The following is a 10,553-nucleotide window of genomic DNA, read 5'->3' as shown; positions in this document are numbered from 1 at the left end:
CCCGCGTCCCCTCCCCGGCTTGGTGGCTTCAGGAGGCGGCCGGGGGGGGGCTAAGGAACAAGGCCGGCAGCCCCCAGGCAGCCTTGGGGCGGGCTGACCGCTGCCCGGCCCGGCTAGGCCGGGCGCCGAGCCCTCCTTGCCCTGGGGAGCGTGAGGTGACCCAGCCGGGAGGGACCCTCACCTATAGAGGAGGTGCCTGCGCACGCACAATCCGTGCGTTAACCTCAGGGCGCTTTGCAGACCCTGCTCGGGGTGCCCCGGTGAAGATGGGGAAGCTGAGGCAGGGATGGAGGGCCCCAGGTCCCGGCCTGCTCACCAGAGCCTGGATGGGCGCAGGAGGCCCGGCAGGCCCTTTTCCAGCCTCTGCAGCCCCCGCTCGCCTGATTTACACCACTGCCGAGCTGGGTCGATCAGCAGAGCTCCCTGGCGCTCGTCCCCCCTCCCCGTGTACTGGCTGCGGCCACAGCTGGTCGGCCACGCTGCAATATGGTTATTCATCAGCTCGCAACACTGCAATTATATTCCTCCTGCGCTTCAGTCACCTTGTTGGCTGCTTGCGAAGTTTCCAATTCATTTTAAAATGCTTCTCGTAACCCCCAAGTCCTTTCCTGGCCCTGACTCATTCTCCCTGGCCAATTCCCTTTGCCTTTGTACGTGGTGTTCAGGGCTGTTACAGCCCAAACACCAGCGAGGCACAGCCCGCGCCCCTGATGCGACACGCTCCCTCGCTGCGGAGGGACCGGCACAGCATCTCCTCTCCCTTCCCTGCACCAAGCTGGGTTGAAGTCATTTACATTCTCCCAAGGATTTTAATTGGCCTCCACAGGCTCAGTAATTATCACAACAATCTCATTTTACTGTGCAGAGCCTTGGGAGTCTCCTTTCACCCAGCCTGGTGCTTCATCGCCGAGAGTGTCTCCAGCTGAGAGCAGTTGCCTTTTGGACTGGGCAGCAGTGCAGGTGGGGGGATCAGAAGGGACGGGGGGGCACTTTCAGGGCTTGGTGCCTACTTTATTTTCCCCCACTGTGTGACAGACCCTCCACCGGCTCCTCTGGAAGACAGACCATGGATAACACAGCCCTCCCCATTTGCATGGGAGGTAGGGTGCTTTTATAAACATGGTATAAATGCAGCACGGGAACTGTTCCCATTCCCTTTCTCCAGCGCTATCCCACCTTCCCTGAAGCACCCCCCAGCCCAGCCATCCTCTGGGGCTGCAGGGCTGGGGAGGGGGCTCAGACCCGGCTCAGATCCTCCCGCAGCAGGAGCAGCCTCTCTGTTATCCTCTTCACCTGTGTCCCAGTGCTCTCAGGTGCCCATCACTGGTTGTGCTGGGTTAAAACCCCAGCAGGCAGAAGAGACTCTGGTTTGAGCCTGTGGTTTGAGCCCTAGTAAGCCTTTGCTCTGCTGTGATGCATAGCTGCTCTGCTTCTCCTCATCATATCCAGGCTTGTGCCTGAACACACACAAGCTGTGACTCCGGTCCCCTGCGTGCAGGAATCTTACAGCAGTGACCAAAAACCTTCAGCAACGTAGGGTGGTAAGTGAGGTTGCTGCTGCAGAGGTTGTGGGCAGGCACGTCTCCTGGGGCAGAGTTGTGGCTCTTACTGCTTAAAAAAATCCAAAACAAAACACAAAAAATAAGCAAACAGACAAAAAAAGCAATGTGTAGCTGATGCTGTTGCATTTGTAGGGGTGGCATCATGGTGTTTGATGGGGAAGTGATTTTCTCCCTGGCAGCTATAGGGGACTGAGCTTTATGTGCCTGCAGCCACCTGTGTGGGGCTGCAGTGTAGGACTGCAGGGCCCAAAGTCCAGGCAAGAGGTGCTGGGAGGAGATGAAGTGAATTGTGGCACTTGGTTTCTCTTGCAGTTAGCCACAATGAGCCTTTCTGTCTGAGAGGAAATAGCTGGAGGGAGGACAAGAAGCTTGTGTGATTTTGGAGGAGAGCCTGCATGGCCTGCCCGTGCCTGGGCACTGCGGGGTTTGCCTGTGCTCCCATGCTGGCTGGGTTTAATCCTATCTTGGGCAGGGATCTCTGCTGTGTCGCATTGTGGTGCAGGACTCGGGTCCTGGATGGGTACATGCAGCTTAAACTAGCATCCATCCTGCGTGCGAGCTGGGGGTTCAGTCTGGAGCCCCCCTCTCTAGGGTGTGCATGGGGATCTGCCCTGGTTGAAGCCCTTTCTCAGTCTGACACCGAGCACAAAGTGTTTTTCTGCTCTGCGCCGCAGTGCTGGCGCGAGCAGTGCCCGGCAGCCCTGGCCCTCAGCTGCCCTCTGTGCTTGGCCAGCACAGCGCTCTGCGCTGCCGTCTGCTGCCTTGGCTGCCGACCAGCCTGCCCGAGAGGTGCCCCATGATGCAGAGATCTCTGCCCGCATCCCTTCCCTCGCGGCGCGGCAGAGGGACAGTGCTGGGCGACCCTGGCATTGCCCCCAGCACGAGCCGTGCCTTTGGGTACACCCTCCACATGTGCAAATGTGTTGAGACCCGCGTCGAGTGTGTTATCGTTGCAGAAAGCAAATAATGGCTGCTGGGCTTTGGCAGAGAAGTCTCCGCTCCCAAGTGTGCGTTGGATGTCGGCATTAAACTTTATGGTGTTCAATGCCTCATTTAAAGAGTGTGACTAAATGTCCTTCTACCTCCTGCTCGTGAGGACACAGGAGCTTAATTTTATCGCCTTGCTAGTCACCAAAGTCAGGGCTGGACTATTTCTGGGAAAAAGCTTGTGTGTGAATGAGCTCCACCCGGGGCTGTCAGAAATTCTCCTGCCCTTCAAAAAGGGAAGGAAAAAACCAAAATGTACTCCCCGCTTTGAGCAGTTCCTTTTACCGAGATGCTGCTGTGTTCCGGCAGTGAGAGTCATAGCCTTAGCCCTTTGCACAGAGCATCAGAGATGCTCTCTTTGGGATGCACCATCTTTGCTGTTGTGGGCACAGGGCTCCCCAAGTCACCCTGCCATCACCTTCCCATGGCAGTTCACGTGCCGAACGTTGGCTCTGTTAGGGTAATCCAGACCATGGCCCTGTACTGTGTCCCTGTTTCCCTTTCCCATCACCATGTGCATCCGTGTGGGGTGGTGCCCGGCGGGGGGGTCCCGCTGCAATCCAGGGCTGTGGGGCTCAGAGCGGTGACGTGCAGCTGGCATGGAGCCAGGGCTCCCTGCACTCGGTGGCTCCCTGGGAGCGCTCGTTTTCTGGAGCAAGAGAAACAATTCCTAAAAAGGAGCAGTCAGATGGAAAATTGATACCAAATGGTGATATCAGTCCCTTGAGGAATAAAGTTTGATCTCTCAACCCATAGTTCCTGGAGATTAGGACACAGGCACACAATGCTATTTTAGAGGGGTTTTTTTTTGTAAAGTTTATTATTTTCACCTTTTGTAAGTTCATGATTTTCCCAGACGCAAGCTGGCTTCAGATTTGATGCTGATGGCACAGGCTGCTGCTTTGGATGTGTGGAGGGTCTGCAGAGCAGTGCCTGGCCCTGCTCCGGCTGCTTCACAGGTCCTGCAGGCCAGGGACCATCCCCAGCAGCTGATACTGGACTGGGGGGTTTGCCAGCCCTGCATGGTCATTGCCGTCGGATAGAGGCAATCCCCAGCAGGCAATAGCCATGGTTCCTAGGCTGGTGATCCCTCCTGTCTTCACTGTCCACCCCTGCGACTGCAGGTGTTGCTGCTGAGCAGCATTTCTGGGGGTATCCAGCTGAATTTCTGGGCTTAATAACATTGCTTGTGGCTGCACTGCTCTCTTAAAACCCCTACCTCTCTACGTGACCCAGCTGCTTTCTATCTTTTCCATTTGAACTGGTTTCTGGACCAGTTCTTGTAGGAAATTGCCTGCTGAACCCACCGGTGCCACGGACAGGAGGCTTCACCTTGTGCCCACAAACCGTGGGGCCGTGGGTCGCGGTGTCCTGCTGCACGTAGTGCAGAGCACGAGGCGTTGCACGGGCCTGGCAGCCGTTGGGAGGAAGGGAGCTGAGCTTTGCAACTGAGCTTCCAGGGAAAGAATTTCCAGCAACTGCAGATCCCATCCCCAAAGACAGCATTTCAAGGAATTACCCTCTCTCCCGTCACTGCAGACTTCCTCTGCTTTTCCAAGTAAGGCTCTGGCTTGGGGCCACCTATGTAGTAACCGGAGCAGAGTAGATCCATGGGAATGTCGGGGTGGGGGGTGGGGCTGGAGGTCGGTGCTGGCCAGGTTCATAGTGCATGGCTCTTATCTGCATCAAGTGCTCCTAATTATGACGCTGAGCTGCTCCCTCTTAGCTATCTCCCTTGTGAGCACAATATTTCCAGTGTGCCGGATGCCACAAGGAGCAGTGAAACTGCCTTCAGTGCCAACAAAAAGAAATGGCAATTAGGATTTGTTTTGAGCACTATTTTAGCAAACAGCAGTTCTCAGTGTTGGTAACTCGGGACCCTCGCAGGCCTGCTCTGGGTCCAGATGTGCTGAGCATCCTGGAGCGATGTAGAGAAGATCCCCTGTGGGGTCCATCTTGCCTGCACCTCTGATAACCATCCAGCTGGTCTGACCCCACGGGGAGGCAGAGACCAAGGGTCAGTCCCTGCTTGCCCACAGAGAGCTGCCAAACAGCCCCCTGTTTGCTCTTCCCCCTTCTCTAGAAGATGCTCTGTGCACAGCATTAATTTCCATGCCCTGGTGGGGGTGGTTGAGGGGCTCTGGCCAGGCTCCCAAGGAGGTGACCCCTCTCCCTGGCAGCCAGGGCTGAAGGCAGGGATTGCGTTTCCCCCTCCTTCCCTAAACAGTGCCCGGTGCCCTGGCGGGTGCGTCCCCAGAGACATACCTTGTGGATTTTCTTTGGCTCATAAATATTCCCCTGCCCTCCCCAGTGCCCCTAGCAAATAAATTATCTGAAGCTACATTTCCCCATTTCAAAGCCTTGTGAAAGAAACCAGAGGGTTTAGCAGCCCTGGCTGGCTGGAGTAGTTCACATACCATCCACCCATTTGCATTTGATCTACTTCATCCTGTGTTAAGTAATCCTTGAAAGCCGCAGTGGGTTGCAGGCCCTCTGCATGCCTGTAAATCACTGGGGCATGTCACATGCTGTAAATGAGCGGGTACATGAGCATGTCCCACTCCTTAATCTGATCTGAAAGGTCCCCCTGCCCCAGAAAAAAACCATCCTTGTTAAATCAGAAATGCAGCTTGCTGGGCTGGGGTCATTATAGATGGTGGGGAGGGAGCGTGCCTGGCCTGGGAGGTGCATTTCCATGTGGGACTGGAGCAGAGGGCTCCCCTCAAGGGGTAGCTCCCTAGGGATGCAGTTTGGGGATGGTTTTGGTGTCCTCCAGGTGCCGTGGTCTGGGTGCTCCCGGCTCACCCCTGCCTTTGTCCCCCAGGACCTCCCTCAGTCGCCCATTAACCGGGGCTGCCTGCTGGCTAAGTGCAGTCACAGCCATGTGAGTCTTCTGCACCTCCCACCCTACTCGGTTTACTTTCCATCACTGGAAGACTCCTGGGACAGAGAAGGAACCCTGCCCTGTGCAGCAGCCCTGCCTCCCTCCCTGGCCCCCACTGTGCAATAGGGTTTTAAGTCATTGAGCCTGTGCCATTCCACAAGTCCAATGTGCAGCCAGACTAAGGGTTCTCTCCCTTGTAATAAATCAAAGATTATTCCCCTCTTCACCATTGCCTCCCCCCAAAGGTCACTATTGCTCAGCTGTGGCCTCACTTTAATTACAAAATAAGAGCAGCCAGAGCGGGCACTAGGTGCTGTTAATTGGCTTTCAAGGAAAGGTTTCAGGAGAGAAAGTTTAACGCACCAGCAATCGATTCGCTTGGTGCCTCACATGCGTTCGCTCAGCCTGACGCAAGCCCTGGGCCAGGTCCTAAATTCAGCGTACCGGATGGCGTTCGCCCAAGAGCCATGGCCAGCCTTGAGGCTCCAAGGTACTTTTCCCCAGCTAATTGAAGCCCCAAGGGCTCAGAGCTCCCCTGCCTGTACCAGGATGGATTTTAGCTGCTGAGAACAAATTCCAAGGGGGTATGCTGAAATAAAGCAGATGGGATGATTCTGGAGGTCAGAGTGAGGGAGAGGATGCCCTGCCAGGCATCATGTGATGAAAACATACTTACTGCTCCAGCAGCTGTCAAAAGCCCGAACAGATGATGCAAGGTGCCCGAGGAGTGTGCAGGGATCTCATTTACCTGGTAATTAATGGAAATCGTGAAACAAATCAACACGCGCTCCCTATGGAGAGCTTCACGCTCGGGTTTCAAACTGCTGATGGAGAACTGGGTATGGAATGAGTATGAGAGCAGCAAGTGCTGCCATGAAACTGAGACAGGGCTTGGTCCCCATTGCCCTGTCACTGATGGAGCTCCTAGTTATTTGAGGGGTGTCCTTACCTGCCAGTGTGCTCCCCCATAATGTGTGGCTGAGGGATGCCGGACCCTGCCTGCGCTGTTAGGGCACTGCTAATTGCTCTGCCCCTGCAGCACAGGGGGGACTTGCAGCGCTGTCTGTCACTGGCAAAGATGCCTTGGCTTAAGGCTGCAGAGTAGGAATGAAGATGTTATGATGAGCCCCATGATTTCCCTCTGATCCCACTCGGCTGAACATGTCACAGCTGATTTTCCCAGTCCAGCCCTCCCGCCACGCTGCACGGGCACCTATGCCCCATGCACCAGCCCTGCTGGGAGGGAGGCATTGATGGGAGCCTGAGCTGGCGAGCAGACATGGCCTTTTGTTTTCTGCTGTAGAGAAAGCTCATCCCAGTACAAAATGCTGTGCCATTTTTTCTTGCAAGTTAATTAAGTTGGCTCAGTTTAAATATTAAAAATGCTTTCTCTGATATTTTCCTCTTTCCAGAGCAGCAATGTGCCGCTCTGCAGTGCTCTCAGATGGGAGCAGGCACACTTTCTCTGATTCAGGGATTTAAGGATGAGAGTGCTTTGGTTTCCCCTCATCTTGTTTATTCACCACGTGCAAAACGGTTTTGCAAAACAAAATCTTGCAAACAATTAGTGCCAATCAGACTTGCTGACAGCCCAGTCCTGGCTGCTCGGAGTATGGGCTGAGCCGTGCATGGCAGCGTCTGGGCTCTGCCTGCTCTTGGGTGCAGAATAGCACCCCAGAATAGCAAAGGTGAGTGCGTAACTCACCTCCTTGGTTTCCTGCCAGTAGTTAGCAACTGGCATAATCCCTGAGGCATAAGGTTTATGATCCCTTCCAAAAAAATTACCTGAATGTTAACTATATTCTGAGGTATAGTAAATGCCAAATCCCTTTTGAGTCTTCCTAAAAATCTCATTTTAAAATATGCAAACAACCTTTCTGTCTTTCTAAAAAGCTCCCTGCTTCCTGAAATTAAAAAAAACCCAAACAACCAAACAAAAAAACAAACCCAAAACCACACTAAGCCAAACCACTTGCTACTGGATAAAAATATATAATCCTTGAGCTTGCATGAACGGTGCAGCTCCCATGGCTGTGATGGAGGTGGGTCAGGTAAGGATCCTGCCCTTCCTCGATGGGCCCTTTACAGGCTGGACTAGAACAGATCATTGAACTGCTGTAGTAAAATCTCTCCCAGATACCCTGACAGGAGAAACTGCAAAACTCTGCCTGAGGAATTGGTGGGCTCTTGCTCTCCTTGATATCACTCACATTATAATTAAGAGATAATGTCAATAGAATAAAACATTGTCTCAGGATAATGGTCTCCTGCTGCTACAGGAGTGTCAAGGCGAAGTCAAATCATTTATCAAAAATGAATGTTGAGGCAAGTCTGGGACGTTTGTTTTCACAGCAAGAGGCATTAATCCTGGGACAACAATATTCCAGCACTTTTATTTCTCCTGCATGCGGTGATTGATGCCAATGCATCATCGTGCCTGTGAGCCATGGGTACAGCTGAGAGATGGGCTCTCGTTGCAGCATTATTGACCAGCTGAATTTTGACTTGTTGAAATACATAATAGTAAATTGAGGAGCGCTGAATCATGTGAGTGTGTGTCAGTAAATGTGATTTTTTTTTTATTTCTAAAGGTGAATAGTGCTGTGTGTGTGCTGGCTTTGGCTGGCCAGGATGCATTTTGGGGCCGTGTCTGCCCTGCTGCTGCAGCAGCTGCTGGAGGGTTGCTCGTTCGTTAATGATGCTGGGCTAGTTTCAGGGCCTGCTCCCATCCCCAGCCTGATTTCACACTGCTTTGGAGGTTTTTTGAGGCCCGCCTTTGAACATCAGGGCTGGCTGTGCCCTTCTGGTCATGCTTGTTTGGTGTCTCAGCACAGTGCTGAGCACCTTGCTGGCTTTATGCATTTTTGAAGTGCTGCCAAATATAAATGCCCACAGCCCAGCCGAGGTGAGTGTCCATGGATCCAGGTCCTTCAGCAGAGGCTGGGGCAGCCTCAGCCCCATCCCTGGCACCGTGAAAGGCCGCGGAGCTGGGAAAGCCGCTGCTGTCTGACGCAACACCTGCTGCAATCACTGCTGCCTCCAGGGCTGGGGAGAGGAGCAGCTTCTGCAGTGCATCCTCAGTTTGAATTAGGAGAAGTTGCAAGGTCAACACCTGAAATTAAAGATGTGTAATTGGCAATTAGACTTGAAACAATGTCCCAGGAGGGTGTACAAAAGCCCTTCCAGAATTTTTTTTTTTTTCCTCCTAGATTTGTTAGTGGAGAGAATTACATATCTAGCAAACATTTGGGCTGCAGAGGAACACAAGTGCTTTGTACTGTCTCCAAACGGCAAATCTGTTTTTCTGAAGCAGCCACCGGTACCTTGTGCACAGAAGCTGCCTGTTGGCACAAGCACATTTGGTTCTCACGAGCCCCTGGCCCTGCCGGGGGACGGTCCCCTCTGCCAATATGCTCTGTGCCTTTTGCAGGAGAGGCAGGGTGATTAGGCTGGAGCATAACTAACTGTATTTTATATGCAGGGTGGTCCTGGAGGAACTAATTGGAGGCGAGTTTGACTTCATTACATAGGGTTACTCTTAAATCGTCCCCTAGTCTGAAGGACCTGAACAGGATCATAGCCCTGTGGTGGCAGGCGGTGTCCAGACAAGCGAGCTGCTCGGTTAACTTGTCCTCTCCCTGGGCCGTTAATCCTCTGTTGCAGTACATTGCATTGAGATGCCGTCAGCAGCTTGGACACAGGACAAGAATTGGGATGCACGTGGACTTTTGGGTGCAGACTCTGCTTTTTGAAGCTCTGGGTGGCCCTGGTCTCCCTACAGAGCAGCGTGGGGAGCTGCTCCCTTCCCCAAACTCCCAGCTGTGTGTCTCACCACCTGAGCAGAGTTTGTCAGTGAGGCTGCCTGCCGGGGGGGAGTGGAGGTGGTCCGCAGAGCTGACTGTGCAGGCAGTGCACAGTGGGCAGGAGGAGAAATGCCCTTGATGTTTGAGCAGCAGCAGAGATCTGTAGAGGTAGCTGGGGTCAGGCAGTGGCTGTGCCAGTGCAGTGACGGTCAGTGCTGCGAGTCTGAAACAGCCCGCAAATGGCATTCATGAGCTCTCTATCCCCGGTATAATGACATGCAGATTCCCTGGGATTTGGTGAATTCTCAGTTGTTCCTGTAACCTTCCACTATAGACGGCTGCCCTTATGGTGCTGCTTTGCCTGATGCTCAGAGCGGGCAAGCGCATCCCGCTGGGTGCATGGGGAGGGCAGCTCAGCTGAGGTGGGGGTGCATTTTGGACTGTGTTTTTCTCTTTTCTCTCACTCGCCGGCTCTAGGAAGGGGCAGGGGCCATGGAGAGCATGCTCTGTTCAGAGGAGGCTGTGGCTTTCTGTGGTGGCATGGCATGGGGCACATCAGGGTGTGCTGCCTGGCAGCTTGCACCAGGACAGCCCCGTGAACATCAGCCCTGTGAGCATCGTGTGAACGGCCACAGCAGAGGAATGAGACTGGCTCAGACTATTACAGGAGGAGACCGAAAGGCACAAAGTGACATAAAGGGCCCTTAAAAGGCCCAGAAAGTGGCTGTGGAGAGCCCCCCAGCATAGCTGCTTTGGGGGCAGCCTGGCCATATGACGATGGTGTCTGGCAAAGCCAGGCACGCCAGGGCGGGCTGGAAAAGTAAAAGATGTGTGTGCTGTGGCATGCTGTCGGGCAGTGTGGCAGGGAGCTGCATTTTGGGAGCAGGGAGGGTGCTGCTGCCTTGCTTGCTCTCCTGGTCTGGATGCACCACTCACACCATGCTGCGGCACTGGGAGACTCAAAATGCAGCACAGAGCTGGCCCAGAACCTGCTGGCTTCCAATACACGTGTATTTTGTTCATGGCTGACTTAGAATCTAATTTTTAAAAGGTTTTTTTTTTTTTTTTAGATTTAGACACCCAAATCCATGGGCTTGGTGCTTTTGCAAGAGGATAGTGGAAATAGAGAACTGGTTTTCCAGCTGGGATTGAGGACACTGAATCAGGAGCTTATGACTATAATTATGCTTCCGTGTAGCATTGGGCAGGTTAACTAAGAGAGGGGAGGGAAGAAACGATGTCTTTTCTGGGCTGGTGTTAATCTACGAGGCCAGAGAGCTCCAACTTGTTTGAAAAGGGACAATTTCCAGTGCCTCC

This window comes from Haliaeetus leucocephalus, unplaced genomic scaffold (assembly GCF_000737465.1).
Source record: "Haliaeetus leucocephalus isolate CR32 unplaced genomic scaffold, Haliaeetus_leucocephalus-4.0 Scaffold840, whole genome shotgun sequence".
NCBI lineage: Eukaryota > Metazoa > Chordata > Aves > Accipitriformes > Accipitridae > Haliaeetus > Haliaeetus leucocephalus.
Note: the sequence above shows the minus strand (reverse complement) of the source record.